At 48.9% G+C, this 19314-nt stretch overlaps 1 protein-coding gene across 1 annotated transcript in view; it reads right to left on the reverse strand.

The window, feature by feature from the left end:
* LOC125703581 (opioid-binding protein/cell adhesion molecule homolog) overlaps positions 1-18606 on the reverse strand; it is a 290009-nt gene extending 271403 nt beyond the window's left edge. The window contains exon 1 of the mRNA XM_048968245.1: positions 18476-18606. The gene's annotated coding sequence lies outside the window, so the exon portion shown is untranslated. The remainder of the gene's footprint in view (positions 1-18475) is intronic.
* Positions 18607-19314: the final 708 nt, after the last annotated feature.

Here is a 19314-nt window from a genome sequence, read left to right on the forward strand (position 1 = left end):
CTCAATAAGCACATGCTGCAAGATGTTCCCCATCCCAGGAAAGGGCTCGAGCACACTGCACAGACAATACAGGAAAAGAGATTTGCAGGTAGCCACAAGGTCACCCAGAGAGTCTGCAGCAGTCAGGAAAACAGCCATGCTGAGACATCCCCGTCCATCAGCCTCACCCAAAGGCCACCCCTCCTCCTTTCCTTCGTGACACACTTGGCTGAAAAAGCAACTATGCCTGTTCTGCATATCCTATATTGATGACCAAGCTGGGCCAACAGCACTTTCCTGCTTAAAATCCGAGGTCTGGGCATATATGTTGCAAAGACAGAAGCTTTTACTTCCTAACATTACCACAGCATCATCTTCCCTTTATTTCCCACCACATCTTTCACGCCTGGCAAGGATCTTTGCCCTTCTGCTGAAGATGACATTAAGGCCATCATATTAAGGCCAGTTAATTAAGGCAAGATCCCCCAGTGGGTTCTTATTCAATAGACCAAGAGAGGGACAGATTCCTTCCAAGGACAGCTCCAAAAGCAGGAGCCTCCCATTGCCTGCTGACACAACATGGGGCTTTTACCCAACTGCACTCAGACATATGGAAAACCCTCCTGAAGTTCTACATCACGAAGCAAAAAAGTGCTGGAGCAGAATGGCACTTCTCTACCCAAACACATTGCAAAACGCTCTGCGTATCCGTCCTGGACATCAACAGCTGCAATGATCGCTATAAAAGGTTTGAACATAGCAGAATGTTCCTTACTGGGGGGTGTAACTTGCTTGTTATTAAGTGCTATATAATGCCAAGCTCCCGTTGTAAAAGGCTCTTCAGAAATGACAACATAAAGAATAACGGTCTCCAAGCAGGACTCAGGTGAAACTTGACAGTTAAAGCCAGGAGAATTTTATATCAAAATCCTGCAAGTTTCACAGGAATGTAACACAAAGCCATAAATCACAGTGGCTTTGCTTACAAGGTTGGCGGAACATGGGAAATATAAAACCCCAAAACTTTTGATGAACATCCCACATCCCCAGCTGGTGACGTGCTCCTGTGCCGCTGTTTTCCAGACCATATTTACCAACATGTCCTCAAATGCTTCTATTGTGTAACAAGTGCAAGATAAGCACTACTCAAAATAGGGATATAGTCCCAGCCTAAAGGAGGTGAAGCCTTTGGAATGCACAGTGAGGATGTTTCTCATGAGACAGAAGGAGTTAAATGCCTGGATGCTGCTAGAGGACAACACTCCACCCTCAGCCTCTGTTGCCCAAATCCCTCCCAAAGCAACAACAGAACAATTCCTCACAACCATATCATGAGCATCACCACAGAGTGGTTAGCAAACACTGAATGGACACGATAGGAACCAGCCCAGACAGAGCACAGCCGCTGCAGGTGCTCAAAGATGGGACAAGAGGAACTGAAGTTGTGCCAGCGGAGGATCCAGGTTGGATATTGCACTTTCCTCCTGTCGCCTACCTGGCCACCTCTCTGAACTCAATGCTGCATGGCACAGTGCCCTACGGTCCAACCCTTGCTATTCATTTCATGGAACATGCACGCTAGCAAACTACGTTTAACACAAGGATCAAGTCAGAGAGGAGCTTTAGTGGTTTCATTTAGGCCGTGTTGCTTCCTCTCACCATGGGTTATCGATCTCTGCAGGGAAGAGTCAGCAGCCTTAGCTGACACACCGTCCCTCAGCCAGGGGTAATATATGACCCTGTTGGGAGCTGCCGTTAACTGATGAACCCATCTGGCAGGGGAGCCGCAAAAGTGATTGATTCACTCTCCATCCTGGTACTTAGACTTTCCACCCTCAACAGGCCACGAAGCCTCATTCATCATCTTCATCAATCAAATGGGTAAATATCATTAAATCTGCAGGCCACAGGCAGCATCATTTATTTTTTTTCTTTTTTTCTGGCTTTTATTTTATGTTTCCAAAGTTTTCCAGCTCCTCTCCCTGCACTCCTTTCTGTAAGGCAGTGCTTCCACTTGCCATGGCTTCACTGAGGCAAATGGAGAAGCTGATCCCTGAGAAGATCAGACATCAGAGAGCTTTTGGCTCCTCATCTCTCCCAGGCTTCAGGAGGAGCTCAGAGGGTCAGAACATTTCTGATGCATCCCAACACCAGGCTTTATGCAGCATTGGAGCCATCTGGTGTGCTGCAGCCCGTGATGTTGCATGCTGCTGAATGGACTGGGGTAACATGGTTAGGTAGCGGTTGGACTTGATGATCTTTGTCTTTTCCAACCTGAGCAAATCTATGATTTTATGACTCTATGACTAAAGGAGGTTTGTTCCAAGATTGACACGGGTTACCACTATGAAACACACTCAAATACCACCACAACTGAGCAACACAAATTGCACATCAGTAGGTGCAACTCAGCAGCGCAGCCACGATCGCTCTACGCTGTTCAACTGACAATTTCCCAAGGACAAAGCTCTACTCTGTGACACTCCTGAGGTCCCTCTGCAATCACAGACAGGACAAATTCCTTTATAGCATGAGCAACTCACACACAGAGCTCTCACCAGCAGACCTGAGCAAGGATGCTGCTGATGAGAGCTCAGGAAAGTGGCAGGAGAAGTTGTTTGAGGTGCCTGGGGAAGGCCAGCTAGTTACAGTACCTGGCGTTACAGCTACTTGCATTTTATCACAGCTGTTTATTGAGTCTGTGACTCATATCTCAATGCACTTTATAGAAGTCTCTTATCACAGATTAACTAGCATGAAGCGTGGAGCCCGTCCAACAGCACACGCCAGCACTGCACACCAGAGTACATGCAGAATGAGGACACAGAACACAAGAAAAGGCGCAGACAGGTTGGAAAGCACCCTGCACAGAGCTGGGGTGGTCATCACAGGAAGCTCCATCCCACCACAGACCCACGCCAGTCCTCCATTCATGCAGCCAAGGATGGATGGACAGACCACGGCTGCAGACAGAAGGCGCTCCAACCTGACCCAGGGAAATTTCCAGCAACTTCACAAAGGCCTCGAAGGAAAATCCCAGCCCAGCACAACTGAGAGCCACGCGAAGGAGCAGACACAGCAGCCGGACCATCATTAAATCATGGAGGCAAGGCTGGAAGAGCCAAATGAGATCTCCACCTGCCATTACTTTGGAGCAGAGAGAGGGCCAGGAATGCCGAAGGAGGGCCAGCAATGCAGCGATGGATGGGCAGGCAAATCATTTTATTAGCCTTAATTGCCGTTTCAATACCGTACTCATGTCTCCACATAAGCCTTCATTTTGTGCAAAGTTGTCAGTTCATGTCCTGAATGGGCCAGGCTTGTTATCAGCAAGCCTTTTACAGCCCCTGGGCTGTGCATTAATTAAAAAGGCTTTGTGCAGAGGCTCATTCATTAGCACACTGCTCCTTTAATCACTGCCTCTTCAGCCACCAGGACAATCTATAAATCTCCTCAAATATGAAATAATGAAGTGGAATGGTTCAATTTATTACAATGTAATAAGTCAGGATAATGTGGGGGTGGACAGGGTGGTGCCAGAACTGCCTCCTTGCCCAGTTCTCCCATCTCATTACTGACAGCAACCACGAAAGAGATGAGCAGAAAGGACACGGGCGCAAGGTGAGCACATAGGACAGGAGCCCTCCCACCTTCTGCCTTCCTCCCAGCAGATTGAGGTGGAAGAAGTGAGCAGGACACAGCTTCTCCTCTTGGGGTCACCTCCCAGCAGCTGGGCTCTCGAATGGAGTTGCCCAATAAAATACATCTTGGGCTCATTACGAAGGGAGAAGAGTGAAAACGAGCCTTGGCCTTTCCTAAACGCGTGGAGGATGCTGAGCCAAACACGAATTTCTCTCTCGGTGGAAATTCGGGACTCAAGACGCCAAGGGAAGAAACAGAACTTACAGCTCTTTGAGGAAAACAGCCACATTTTTCAAAGAAAGCACGAAACGAAAACTGCCCATGCAGAAGTTAACAAAAGCTAATTACGCTCCTGAATAAAAGAGAGAAGTGTTTGGAAGGAGGATTTGTAAAGAGCGCTGGGGCGTCTTTTGAAAAAGCACCTAATAGGAAACATCCAACGCTCCTGCAATTCGCTACTTTATTTTCCCTGTTTGGTTTCTCCTTATTCAGTTGTAAAAAAGTCGTGCATTTTTATGCACTAACAGTCATATAATTAATGCGTCCGTTAATACAATTAATGCTGCGAGTTGATTTATCCCAGTCAAAATTTATTCACAGGAAAGTCAGCTGTGATAAATTGGCTGCGTGAAAAAAAGAAAGCGAATCACCAAAATACCACCTTCCAACGGGTTCTTTAAAACTGGAATCTCTTCCAAGGTCTCTCCTTAAACATCCACATTAGCATCACTCAGGATTTCTTTTTTCCAGATAAAATGTGGAACGTGTGAGCCATTAACGTTAATATTTTCATTCTGCAGGGTGGGGATGACTCAGCCCACCAAAACAGCCGTGGTTTTGATGCTACGCTCCCATTCATTACCAGAAGTGCATGCGAAATGCTGTTACAAGGTAGGAAAATTATTTCTTTCCCTGTGTTGATTGTGCACCCTGTTCAAACCTACAGCTCTGTAATTCTATCAATCTGCTACGTGCTCATTTGTCAACACGGGGTCTTTCATCTCCAGGCTTCCCAAAACACTTCATTTGCTCAAGGGTCACTTGTCCCACCATGTTAAGCCTTCCCATCATCCACACAATGCCTAGAAGAGGAATTTTGGGTTCTGCCACCCCTCCAAGGAGGGCTACTCCATGAGATGTGTGACTAATTACTACTCAAGTCAACAATTAACCCTGTCCCTGGCTAATCCATGAGTTTCAAGGAGCTTTAGAGAGGGAACAGCATGCCAGGGTCCTTACCATCAGAAAACTCTATTATGCAGATCTTCAAAAAAGCTCATTACTACAAAGCTATGAGCATTCAATCCCATTAATAAAACACATCAGTATATAATTATAATATTAGGCACTTAAATTGCAGTTTTCATCTGCAGCTCTCAAAGTGTTTTTACCATAGTAAATTAAGTCCTCCTAATTTGGGCTGGCCCGAGTTTTCCATTTGAAGCTCCTTCTTCAAGGAGGATTTGATTTTGTGCTCAAAAAACACACAAAAAAAAGCCCACACAAAAGGAAATGAGCATCTTGAAGAGGAACATTTCCTTCTGGGGAGGTGTACAAATAAAGGAAATCCACCCCAAACCCATCACAGCCATCACAACCATGGGGATGAGGAGGCAGAATGCTGCCAGAAGGGGAATTGCCACTCATCCAGCAACTTCTACAGTAGCAGCAATACATATGTATAAATATGCCATTTATTTTACTTCAACCTGTTGAGCACAGAGACCCAACCTTCCTACCACCAGCTTTTATTCGTGGCAATCAATCTGACCTCATAGAATCACTAAGGGTGGAAGAGATCTCTACGATCCTGCCCCAATCCTCCCTAACACCCAACCTGAACCCACGCTGGTGCAACTTAAGACTGCATTTGCATCCTGGATTTGTGCAAAGCACAGAGCCACACTCACCCACAACCTGATGACATCGGTCAGCACTGCCTGTGACGAGATGGAGGATGACAGCAGCTCCTCCAGAGCTACACTGTGGTCCAGGCAGGAACAAACACTCTTCCAGCAGTCAGCATAGCTGAGTAAATCAGACATGACAATAAAAGTATCCAGGAAATTCAGTGTCTGGGAGGCAGCACACCAGGCATACCAGGTTCAGCTTTAATTTGTGAGCAGACCCGCGCGCTCGGGAGGTTATCGCATAAATGCCAGTGTAAATGATATCACCATGGGCACCAAACAGGATGCTTGCTCACGGTCCCGTCAACCAGCACACGCTGATCTTTGGTAATTCCAGCTATTAAAAACAACTCTGAGAGAAATCAGACCTCATTTTGCAGGCGGCACAAGGGGTCTCAGTGCCTTCTTGAAGTTTTCCCACATTCAGCTTATCAGACGATGGCTTCTATATATTCAGCTGCTGCGCTGCCTCCAGGTTTATTAAGTTTACAATAAGGGAGAAGGGATGGCTTTTCAGTTTTCCCCAGAGACCCCCTAGGAGAAAGGGAAGCTTCTCACGCACCACTCCAAGCTGCAATTTAGGCAATTAGAGGGGATTCAGCCCTTGTGGTTGGAACAGAAGAGCTTCCACAGCCCTTCTCCATCACCAGCCAGCTCACAGCACCACGCCATTGCTGGGCTCCTCTCAGGGCTCAGCACTGCCCCAGCTGTGAGAGGGGAATGGATTCTCCCTGTCACAGGTAAGAGGATTTAACAGTGCTCATCACAGACCACTGCATATGCTCCATGCAACGCCTAGGTGAAACTCTATTAAATCCACCCAGATTTTACAAGCCAGGAGAAAAGAGAAGAATCTACACACCAGGGAGAAGAGGGGTGTTGGGGGCTCCGGAGATTTTTCTTTTGGCACTTATTGTCTTCTGAATTCTGCAATCTGTACAATATCTATGTTTGTAATCACTCGAAAATTTTCAATTAAATGTAAAAAACCAGAAACAAGTAAATCTATTCTCTCTTTTGACTGTTTTATTGATTGAAATGGATGTCTGAGCTGCGACCACTGAACCATGAAAAGCAATCCGTCTTAGATGGGTAAGAGATCGTTAGGAAATCGTTGTGCTGAGGCAAGAAAAACAGTGCATGTGCAGCACACACCTGCAGTGCACACACAGTGCACAGATGCACTCACATTACTGCACAACAAGCCATCTACAGTGATAAAATTATATATACACATGTAGGAATATGAAGATTGAGGAACGTGGTGATGCATTGGAACTGGTTGCCCAAGGAGGCTGTGGATGCCCCATCCCTGCAGGCATTCAAGGCCAGGCTGGATGTGGCTCTGGGCAGCCTGGGCTGCTGGTTGGTGACCTGCACACAGCAGGGGGTTGGAGCTGGATGAGCATTGTGGTTCTTTTCAACCCAGGCCATTCTATGATTCCATGAATGTGAGGTGTTAGCCCATCATAACATTTCTAGTCTTCTACTTTCTACTTCCACCTGCAGCCCTGTCCCCACAGGGAGGAGCAGAGGGCATTGCATGGCTTCCAGCATCACCAGATCTGCAGATTCAGGGTGGGTTGGGTGCAAGAAAGCCCCCAAGCAAAGGAGGGAAGGAACAGCCCACATGAAGCTGCTGCCTCCCCTCAGGATCCCCAAACTGCAACAGAGACATGGAACAGTGACTGATAACAGATTCAGGAACAGATGGATGACGCCTTAGTCTGCACTGACAATGCTTTCCTTTTTAAGCAAGGCTATCCTAATATCAACTCCACTTCTGAGCACCTCAAGTTCAAGCTTAAATTAGCCAAATATATATATATATTTTAAACTGTAACCCAACCCACATGCTGTGAATCTTGGGGAGTTCAGCTCAGCAAAATGGATATTAGGAAAAATGTCTCAGGAAGAGCAGTGAGCTGTTGGCACAGCTGCCCAGGGCTCAGTGAGGTCACCAACCCAGGGGGGTTCACAACCATGGGGATGGGACACTGAGGGACGTGGCAGTGGGCACAGTGAGGTGGGCTGGGGGATCCTGGAAGTCTTTTCCAACCTGAATGGCTCTGTGAAAACCACACGTGCTCAAGCCAGCCTCTGCAGAAAGGGCAGCCTTGGCAAGTCACACTGCAGAGCACAGCTGTGGGAAAAGCTCCCCTAACAACCACAGGGCACACACAGACCCAAACCCCTTCCAAAAGCTGCTTTCCACCTGGTTTCCTCCACTAACAGCCAGGACAGGGCCCCCAGCATCTTCCTCCCACCAGCACAGCCCAGAGGAGGCACAGAACGTGTTAGCCTCTCCCTGAGCCTTTAATATACTTTCTCTAATTAAGCTGTTCAATTCGCCAGCTTAAATAGCTGCCAATAGCTGCTACAAATTGATTTATCTTTTGATGAAGGTAAAATTTGCTGGAAAAATGAGAGGCAAACAACGTATGGGTTTGGAAGGATTAAATTACTTTGTATTGTGTTACGATTCAAACATATTCTGGGAGACAGGATGAGTCTTTTACAAGTAAATTGTTTTTATACCATACATTCATTTCTATGTAAACAGAAGTACTCTAATTTACACATCCACCTACAATACCTGCTAGATAACAGAAGTGTATAATTAAACGCCAGATGAGATCCTGAGCTCTCCACGGGCATGCACACAAATAAAAAGCAATCCTCCCGGAATCCATCTCAGGATTACAAAAAATGAAATAAGACATCTGAAAGGCACACACGATCCATCTGTAATAGATGCGGCCTCCTGCAATCCCGATGCAAAGGGACGAGAGTGGTCAGGGCTGGAAAACTGCATCTCCATTCCTCAGCCACTGCAGTCCGAGTGGCTGCAACCCACTCAGCATCGCCAGCTTGGAGAGCTCACCACCTGCACTTCACTGTTTTATTATTGCTTTTTAAACCTCATCAGTCAGAGCTACGAGGTGAAGAGGGATAAATATTTAGAGTGAATCACAGCCAGCCTGACAAGACTGAGGAACGGCAGCCAGCGCTGGGTCATTTGTGTGAGCCCAGAGGAGCAGCCTGCCTTTAAGCAGTCTTCCTGTGGGATGGGACACGATAACAGAGGTAAGTAGGGAGGAGAAGCTGCCCTTAGCAGCTCCAATACCTGCAGCACGCAGCGCTGTGAGCAGCAGCGCCCATGCAAATACACATCACCACTCCGTCCCCAGCAAAGCCAGGCCTGCAGTGCAAATTAAACTGGGCTGTGTGCTTGCTCACTCTAAACCACCTTCAGATTGTCCCTGACATCGGCTCTTCCAAAGGCTGAGCTACAGAGAGCTCGTTGCAAAGGACGCAGCAACAGCCAAAGGGGTTTTGCTTTTATTAACCGTTATTTCGGGCATCCACTTTATATGCTATTTCAGACATAGGCATTTTCTACACAAACACATGGCTGACATCTGAGAGCGGATAATTTGCCCAGACAGGCAGTAAATACATCCCATCTCATGCCTCTTCCTAGAATAATTTGCTTTCTAGTGTCACCTGCCATGTAAATCATCACCTTGGAATTCATCCTAAATAACATTTCAAACTGCTCCAGACCAACCAGAATAAAAGAAGGTCCCATCACCTTCCCTGATGAGCGATGCTTCTTTCCCTACCACTATTCTGAATTTATCACAGCAAAGGCATCTCCTGAATTCATGGCTTGCCTGTTGAGCTTCCAGCTCTTAGATTTAGTGGAATCGTAGATTTTCTTCTAGCTATACAAAAGCCATTTACATCAGTTTTTGTGCTACATCGAGAGCCCTCATTCCACACATCTACTTCTCCCTGTATGAGCATTGGACAACCACCCACCATCTGGTCACTGCGCCCAACAGGTTAAAGCCAGACTGGAAAACGTGCTCAGCATTCCTTCTGCTGCCGTTTTGGTTCGGAGGGAAGACCTCCAGGCAAGCCTAGGATTGGGGTTGATAAAGATAGGATGGGAGCAGGTTGACATCTCATACCCTCATCCATAGGGATGTGGCCCTGGGGGCTCCCCCAGCACAGCGCATCCCCATCCTGTGCTCAAAACACTCGAGGATCTCTCTTCTGTTGCTCAGCTGCCTCCCTTAATCCTTCCCTCAGTCATCATTCAATATTTGGTTTTGTGACTACATTATTTAACTTGGCAGAGCGTTTTGGGATGCGGCGTGCAAACGCAAGGCTCCGTTTTAAGAACGGTGCAGGGGGGGGGGGGCAATGAGGGGAGCGACAACAAAGGGGAAAGCAAAGCTTCACCCATCAAAAACCTCTCCGGGGGAAGCAGGCTGCAGCCACAAACCCATCAGCTGAGGGAATAAATCAGCAAAGCCGGCTCCGATGACGGTAATTTTGTGACGCAGAAAATTGATTCGTACTTTACAATCAACAAGCATCTTCCTCCGTAATGTATGCTCGCCATTTTAGCATAATTATTTGCGTAACACTTTTAACATTTGCAGCCTTTCCCCGGCTGTCAACCTGGAAGTAAAGAAATAAAATTTTAAAGCACTCTTCTTCAAAGACAGGATTAAAAGGGGGAAAAAAAAAATAAAATCAATCTCCGAGCAACCTCCTTTGTATTTTGTTGTGACAAGACTGAATTCAAACAGCCTGTGAAGTCAAAACAACAGGAGAAATATCAATACACGTTAATTTAATCAAGAAACGCTATTGCAGGCCAAACTCAACGTGGATTCCGAGGGAGCCGTGCACCCCTGTTGTGTCCCAGAGCATCCAGCCTCCTCTCCATCAGCATGCATTTGTCACATCCACTTACACACGCAAATCTACATCCTCAACAGAGCGCGGCTCCGCTCTCGCATCTCCATCTCTCCTCCTGCAAAAGGTTCAGTCCTGCCCATCCCTATTGACCAGCAGAGAGCAAAGCCTGCTTCCAAAGGACAGCCAGATGAAAGGGTAAACACGTTAACAAAAACCATCCATGCCACACTTGACTTCGTCAAACCCAGAGCCACGCTTTGAAACAAGAATCTCATTAAGGAAGGCCGAGTTGAAAGGATAAGCCCCAGCATACCAAATGCAGGAATCAGATGTACTTGACCTTTCAAATGAATGTACATTTTCTGACTGACTGTTCATGTCAGGGTAATTCAAACAGGCACCTGATAATCCTCTTAGAAGACTGAAATTTGGATACTGGATGGAGTACAGCGCAGTGCTGGCTGTTGGTGGTCTCATCTCCTAGCCTTGCCCCCAGTCTCCCAACACACCTTCAAGTTTCCCTCCCTCCCTGGGTTTTCTTTCCTCCCACGTTTCCAGAAGACACTTCAAGCCTGGGATTCATTACCAAGACAGCTGATTTCTGCTTTCCCTTTTGCACTCCTCATGCTCTGATGCAATCAGATGGATGCAAAGATCTATTGCCTCAAAAGCACCACGGCCACACATTAGCTAAGTGGAAGATTGGCCACTCAGCTGGCATCAGCAGCAGAGGAAGCAGGCTGCTGGGGAGCCGTGTTTCTCACACTTAATTAAGCCTCCTCTGCAACCACTTTTTCACCCACAGAATTGAGGGTGAGAGCTGTTTTGTTTATTTATTTAACAGTTGGACTTGTAACGAGCTGTCATCTCCACCCCATGCCTGCAGCTTCCTCCAGAGCAGAGATCTGACAGCTGGAGCGGCTCCTCCTGCCATGCTGGCCCATGGGGAGAGTAACAAAAAAGTTCAAAGTCTCTATTTCCCCATCAGAGGGTGCTAATTACCACCCAAAGGCAATGCTAAACAAACACAGACAGCAGCTACAGGATTTCTTCACAGAGAGATCATCAGAATGAGATTGATGCCCTGCATGTCTTCCTGGAGCCCCTCCCCTTATGAGTTTTGGCATCTGAGACCCTGGTGAGACCTCACTGCCTACCGTTCAGCTTCCATCACCCCCCAGTTTTCATTTTCATTTACCACATCCATTAAGAAAAGGCATAAATGGCATCAGACCTCGAGGTCCCACACCCTGCAGAGCCCATTTTCCTATCAGCACTGCCTTCCTCAGGGAAGAGGAGCCATTTGGTATTTATGGCCTGAATCCACAACCATGCATAGCAACAGACTGCTCAGTGACTGATGCTGAGAGGTTGGGCTTTTTTTTTTTCCTTTGAGCAACACCAAAAAGAAAACCCAACAAAATGAGTGAAGTCCAACAGCATTTTCCAAGCTGGAAATACATCAGTCTGGTCTAGGAAAGTTAACCCAAGCCATGCAGGGTGCTCACACCCACACTGCTGTTTCCAAGCACGCTGCTGGCTCCTGCTTGTGCCACCTGGGGCTCTCAGCCATTGCCATGCAAGACAGGTAGCTCACGGCTGCGCATCCTCCAGCAAGATCTCCCCTTCCTCCTCCCCCCTAAGCTCCCCTGCATGTAATATTAATTGGCTAATATTTGTTTAGATCATTCCTGACACTTTGCCTTTTGGTTTCCACTGCAGCGCATCAGCAGTTGGGCTGCTGGAGGAGCAAAGCCTCTGCTGGGAGAGCTGGGCCCAACCTGGGAGCAGGGGGCTGCAGAGGAGCTGCTCTCAAGTCAGTCCCCACACCCATGGAAACATCAATAACAGAAGAAAAACCAGCTCGTACAGCAAAGCAAGAGGCTCAAGCAAAGCACCCAGATGGCACTGTTTCAAAGTGTCTGCCACTGCAGCATCTGGGCTCCAACCCTGGAAGTATTTCCATGTAACAACCAATGGCTCTAGAAGCCATCTGAGAAGACTTCCAGCCTAGCTAGCAGCTCACAGTATGTGCAGTGCCACCACAGGATGCAAGTCTCCCTCTGCACCCCTCCCTGAGCCCCACACCACCCCAAACCCTGAGCTCCCTGCAGACACACCTCACACCATCAAGCAGCAGCTCACTTACGTGTCCTCCTCATGTCAGCCCCCTCCTCTCACCTCCTCCTAACAGCTCACGAACTTTGTCAGCTAAATTCGTTGTAATCAAACCATGAAATTGCACATTTACCTCTATCAACAAACAAAGGCTTGGCAGGGAGCAGGCTCTGCTGGGGGTCTGCCATGCAGAAGGCACAGCCCTCAGATGGACACTGTGCCCTGCTCAGTCCCCTCGTACAGGGCAATAACACCGAGCTCTGTGTCACCTCTGTGAACATCACAGCACCCCCAGAATCACAGCTCTTAGCACCCCCAGCATCCCTCCTTTTTGTGCCCAACACCAACACAGAGCCACCCAGCAGTGCAAAGCCTCAACAGCCCCAAAACCCTTTGGAAGAACCACACTCCCACTCCCTGGCTGGCAGCATGCAGGGTGGCTGGGAGAGCTCTCGTTAAGTTAATGGAGTGCTAATTCACTGGCAGACCAAGAGGAGGGATCAGATGCTCTGCCTCATTTGCTCGGTGGAATTGGGCTCTGGAAATGGGGTGGGCAGGAGAGGATGCTGTGCAGCTGGAGGGGGGTGCAGAGGGGTCACCTGGGGATACATGAGGCTGCACAAAACTTTTTAAGAGCATTAAGAACTCCCAGTGCAGACAGTGTGGGATCAAAGCAATGTCCTTGAACAGGCTGCATTTGGGGCAACCAAATGGGAACAACCCCACTGGTAAAGCATGGGGAGGACTGGGCTGTAAGAACAAAGCCCTGATCCACAGAGGCCAACCTTGCCCTGGGTCCCCTGAAATGAGGGGAGCACAGCACCCAGCACTGCCAAAAACACAAGGCACAGAGCCACCAGAAGGTCCTCCCCACCCAAAAAACTCCATCCCAAGAGCAAAAACCACGCTTTCAGGATTATAACTCAACACATTATTAATGTCTATTTTTCAACAAGTGTCTCCATTCCATCCATCCTTCTGTCTTTTTAATCGTAACTTTAAAGCTTTTCCAACTGCGCATTGTGAAAGGACATTTAAAAAAAAAAAAAAAAGGAATTTAAAAGCTTTAAATCTAGTTCTCTGGTCTCTGACCCCCTGAAGATTCCTGCACAGCAAATAAAGTGCTTAGCCACCCTCCTTAAAAAGATTTAATCTACCCTATTTCCAGAGCTTGTATGATTAAACCCTACCTCTAATTCTGTTTTCAGAGCCACAGCTGAATCCTTGCTTAGAAGAAAATGGCACAGGCAATTCTCTGCTCTCCCTTATGTGTTTAGGTACACGTGGGGGATGAGCGGGCTCCAAGCAATTCCCAGCTGGAAACAAAGCCCCCACAGCACGTGCTGTCTCCTCATGAGCAGGTTGAACATCCACGTAGGGTTCCTACTGCTCCCCAACGTCTGCAGATCTATGGCACCTGTGGTAGGAGCAGCAGAAGCCCCAAATAAGCATCAGGAGACCCACGCCTGCAAGAACGAGGGCAGGACAGAGCCAGAGCCAGCACCAGCCTGAAAACACACTGAGATGAGAGCATCTCTGAGTGGGCACTGGGGATTCATTCAAACCACTCATCTATACATGATGGAGCACCCAGACCAGGTGAGGTCTTACAGCAGGGAGCATCAGCTCTCCTGCCCAGGGTCCCCGTCCCACACCAGGAGGAGATGGTCATTAGTGATGAGACAAACACTGCTGCAAAACCAGCTTCACGCAGTGTCACCACATCTCTCTGCTTTATGGCATGCACGGAGTTCGTTAAGGATAATGAGGTGATGCATTTATTGAAAAGCCAGGAGAAATCGACTTTCCAATGAGACACTGCACAGTGACCTTCACCTGCTAATAATCTGGAAGGAGTTCAAGGCCAGCTCTCCAATGCGCCCAGCAAGTGGCAAGCATGTGCTAGGGCAAAATGGAGATAGATCTCCAAGGAGCAAAGCATTGCAAAAGACAATCAGAAGGCAATTAGCAGGCAAGCGTTGCAGCTCTCGCCAGCATCACAAGGTTTGGTCTTGGGATTGACAGCAACACATCCCTTACACTTCTCTTGGTGAATTTGTTCTAAAACTCCATGTGAAACGACACCAAATCAAGTTCCAAACCTTCCCCATCCCCTTGTTTGATGCTGCCAAAACCTATTTATTTCTTGCAAATCTCTGCGAGCTACTGCTCATGAATAGAAATGCTTTTATCAAAAACTGTTCACATTTTCCACTCTAAATTTTAAAAATAAGTATTTTTGGGTGGCAGGTTGGGGGGGGGAGGTTGCCTTCTGCAAGAAAACACTGTATAATGCCCCTTCTAAGCATTTTCATTTCAAAAAGCAAAAGAAAATGTATTTTAAGAATGTCAGCTATGAGACAGGAACAAAAAGCCAATGACAGCATTCCCAGGTTTGGTTTCCAATAACTGCACCACAGATGTTCCCATGGGATCCGTCAGCGCTCTGCAGAGCAGGCACAGCCCTGAGCCCACACACAGCATCCCTGTGCTGGGGGGCTGAGAAATCCCATCCAGTGGCTGGGAGCAGGCAGAGCCAGGCAGCAAAGAGCCCCAGGTCATTTATCTTGATTTCTCTTAGCAACGCCAACGGAGGCTAGAAAACATCAGCTGCATTTTCTCAGTTTGAATTTAGTGTGAGCTATAAGCAGCGAGCAGGGCAGGGCTCTGGGGTTCCTCCAGGGACACCTTCCAACCCACCCTGCTGGGGAAGAGATGGGGCTGGGATACCCAGCACTGCTCCCATAGGGACGTGGCTGCTTTGCAAGCCCCAAGCTCAGGTAACAGCAGCACAGCTGGGTGTGGGGTGAACCCAATCCCAACCAGGGCAGGCTCCCCACTCAGCCTTTCTGCAGCCACAAGGCAAAAACCTGCAGTGTTGCATGAATGGCCAACGGGTGCCGTGCCTGCATTGGCTTTGGGGAGGTAATTACTGCCATCTCTACTGCAGCACAGGGGTTGGAACTCAATGATCCCTTTCAACCCAAGCCATTCTATGCTTCTATGACGTCCTCTCAGGATTAAACACAGCCCCACAAGCCTCCTGCCCCTCTGAAAGTCACTTCCATTTGGATATCACTGCATCTGTTACATCTGGATTGCACTGAGGAAAAGCTCCAACTGCCCAATGCCAATCAATGCATTGTCCCCTCAGTGCTGGCAAACATTTGCAGGCAGAAGAGAAAAAGCATCACCGGTCCCTATAACACAAGAAGACCTAAAGGGCAACGATACGTCTGGATAAATGAACAGGTAGATGTACTTTCATTAAAATCACCACATTTAAATTACTCACAGATGAGATTGAAGACATGAGGTTAAAAACTTAATTGACTAAATCAACTGAGACGCTGAGGGCTGATTACATCATTTAAAGTAAATGCGATATTGGCCATCAAGAACTGCACGATATATTATTACACATCAAAAGTCATGATTCAAGAAGCACAAACAATATCCTCCCAAATCCCCAGAGGATTTAACAGCATCGTCCAGCCCTAATTTCCTGGGATTGCTTTTCTCCTTCTGCAAAGGAGCGGAGCAGGACCGTGCCTATCAGCAGCGCTGCACACAGAGCAGCTCCCAGAGCTGCTGTATGGCAATTAAAACAATAGATGTGTTAATAGATGTGTCCTGCTGCCAGGAACCCAAGCCAGGGGAATGGAGCAGGAAACCCAGGGCTGATGCTGGAGCCCTGCGTCAGATGGATGGATATCACACCCTGGATGAGCAGCAGCAGCCCAAAGCCTGCACATCCCTCAGAGGAGCAGCCATGTTCCATGGAAATCCAGATCAGCTTGCAAATGATTTGCTAATCCAGACTGGGAGCTCATTAGAGCCTGGGTGTTATCAATAATGGAAAGCTGTGGTGGCTCTTCAACAAGGCCACAAGGAATTCACAAACCTCATTTCCCTCCCCATCTGCTCCCACCAGGAGGAAGGGACCCCAAAACCCCAGACCCTAAAAGCCACACAAATGCAGGCAGGGGAAGGTGGGGTCTAACCCCACGTAATGCTATGAACATGCAAATCAGCCCCAAAGATGGGCCCCAGGCACTCAATTACACCGATTACATTATAATTACAAGCAGTGCCATCAAGGATTTCTCAAAAACCCATGCCTGTTTTTAAAGGCTCTGCCAAGGAGCTGCATGCAGGGCACATTAGTATGCATGCACCATGCACACGTGGAGCGAGGTCTCCTGTGCACGGGTGGGAAGCAAAGCAAAAAGCAAGGTTCCTGTGCACCCACCTCCTCCCAGCAGCACCAGGCAGTGCAATGGACCAATTCCCTGGGCTGGTGGGCTGCACACACTGTGCATGGCACAATGGGGTGACCCCAAAGAGCCTGGGCTGGGGGTCAGTGTTATGCAGCAGCAGCACTGGGAGCTCTGGCACAGCTGCAGCCCCACTGCAGCTCACAGAAGCAGAGCATCCCACTGGCTGTTAGGGCATTAAACACTCAGGGGTCTGCATTACTAAGCCATTTGCTGACAACAAAAAGCCAAAATACCCAACCAAATGCACCATAATTGCAGGGTTTCCAGGCACCAGGTTCTCTAGCTCTGCATTTGAGTGCTGTGTTAAACCAGGCTTCAGGAGCCCAAGCCAAAACCAGCCCTACATGCTGCCCGTGCACCTCCCAAGCAGGTCCACACAGCATCCTAAGCCACCAGAGCAGGGTGCTGCTGCCCTGCATGCTGGTGCCCAGCCCAGCAGGTGCTCGGTGCTTTCTGAAGCAGAAGTGTTAAAATTCCCTGCACGGCACAGGAGGAGCCATTCCCAGCATCCCGCCGCAGAGCAAGCTAATCCTGCCAGGTTAATTCTCCCCCTCGGTTCATTCCAGCTTATTAAAGCCAGCAGGCACCCTGCAGAGGATTCATTACCTGTGTCACTGGAAGGCAAAGCTGGGCCGTAATGAGCCGAGAAACACGGGGAGGATGCTCCTGCTACCTGCCCACACTGCTGGGTTTGTCCTGGAGACCCACAGCCCCCAATCCATGCCTCCCTGGGCAGTGTTATAATCAACAAGAGGAGCGTGCAGGTGAGTTTTACATCGCCCCAAACCCATTCCCACTGGCTTTCATCAACCACCCAACCCACGCCCTGCCATGGCAGCCCACCCCACTTTTATTTCTCTGCAGCAGCGATCGCTGGGATTTACAGGCAGAGGGCAAAAGGAGATGGATTTGCAGATAGGTGAGTGAGCACAGAACCAGAGAGAGAGGTGGCAGCTGCTGCACTACATCTTCATCCCTTTAAATAGTTCCCAGCCTTCCCCCCACAGAGCCGGGCTGGTTGGCTAAAAGAGATCTCTTCTAATTAATCAAGTCCTCACCATCGTCACTGAAATAGAGTCAGAGCTGGCAGATAAAATATTGCAAGAGCTAACAGAGGATGGCAGGCTTGGGTTAGCAAGGCAGAAAGCAGAGCTGGACGTCAGCTGAAGGGGCACAATTATTTCACCACCACACTACGCCTCTATTGCCTGCTGGGCTCCAGCACCAGCCTGCCTTTCTCACCGGGTTTTGTTCCCCCCAGCCCATTTTTCACTCCAATTCCTTGGGTGTTTTTTTTTTTCCTGGTTAATTTGTTGCATTCCACACTTTCCCTTCCAACAGGGAAAGCTTAGAAATCATTGAATCACAGAATGGCCTGGGTTGCAAAGGAGCACGATGCTCATCCAGCTCCAACCCCCTGCTGTGTGCAGGTCACCAACCAGCAGCCCAGGCTGCCCAGAGCCACAACCAGCCTGGCCTTGAATGCCTGCAGGGATGGGGCATCCACAGCCTCCTTGAGCAACTTAGATATGAGCTGGGCTTTTCTCCCTTGCCTCATTCCCAAAAGCTTGTTTTGTTGCTTATTTTTGTTTGTTTGTTTTTAAACACATAAAAAAAGAAGAAGAAGAAAAGGGGGAAAACAGCAAAGAATGCCAAAGGAACTGGGAGATGAAGGCAGCTGTAACCAACACTCCCAATCAGGAGGGATGCAAAGAGGGTTGAGGAGACGACCGCCATTTTCCTCACCTTCATGAGGGGGGGAAGGGGGGGCAGCAGCTTCCAAAAGCACAAAAACGCCCAAAAACAGGAGGAAAAAAAACACCACATTACCTGGAAATCACTCATCTTTACACAAGACTGGGTTTCCCATCGCTCCAGCAGCAGCTTCTCCCTTTAACTCCCAATCCATTTGAGCTCCTTTGCCTCTCCCAGCAGCAAAACTTCGAACTCCCATCGACACGCAGCTCAAAAAGCCCCCACCGGGTGCAGCCCCGCTCATTTAAGAGCCGGGCATTAATTAACACCTGTGGGCCGACCAATCAGTGCACGTAGGCAGAACCCAAGGGCCGCGTGCTGCAGGCGGTCCTCAATGTGTGTGGAGCTGTGCTGCACACCTGGCGCGTGCAGTCAGCTGGGGGGTGATTAACGAAATTAACCGCCCAGTGGAGCTTTGCAACAGCCCGGCTGAAGGGGGAAGGGGTGAGCGCCGGGTTCTGCTGCTAAGAGGTCTTGCATGTTGCAAACCCGTGTCCCGGAATGCAACGTGGGCTGCGCTTTGCAGGCAGGCGGCAGCAGCAGCAGAATCTGTTTGCAGAAGCGGGCTGCAGCCTGAGGCAGCTCGAGCGCTGAGGAAAGCAGAGCTGCTAAAGGAGGAGCGTTATCTGCGAGGAACAGGGCGCCTAAAATCCATCTTTGCCGCTCGGCTCCTCCCGCAGCAGCGTCCCGCACACCGCGGGTGTCCGCTCTGCTCGCGCTGCGCTCCGCGCCCTGCGGTTCCCTCTGCCGGGCTGGAGTCCTGTTCAGGTCAGCTTCAGTTAGCGAAAGTTGGAAGCGGATGAGCGAGTCCTTCCGGCCGGGAGCTGCGCTGCTGCAGCTGCTTGTGGCTTAGCGTGCAGCAGAGCTCTGCCGGAGCCCAAACTTTGGACACCTCCCCACACCTGGAGCACCTC

The sequence above is a fragment of the Lagopus muta genome, chromosome 22 (genome assembly GCF_023343835.1).
Source record: "Lagopus muta isolate bLagMut1 chromosome 22, bLagMut1 primary, whole genome shotgun sequence".
NCBI lineage: Eukaryota > Metazoa > Chordata > Aves > Galliformes > Phasianidae > Lagopus > Lagopus muta.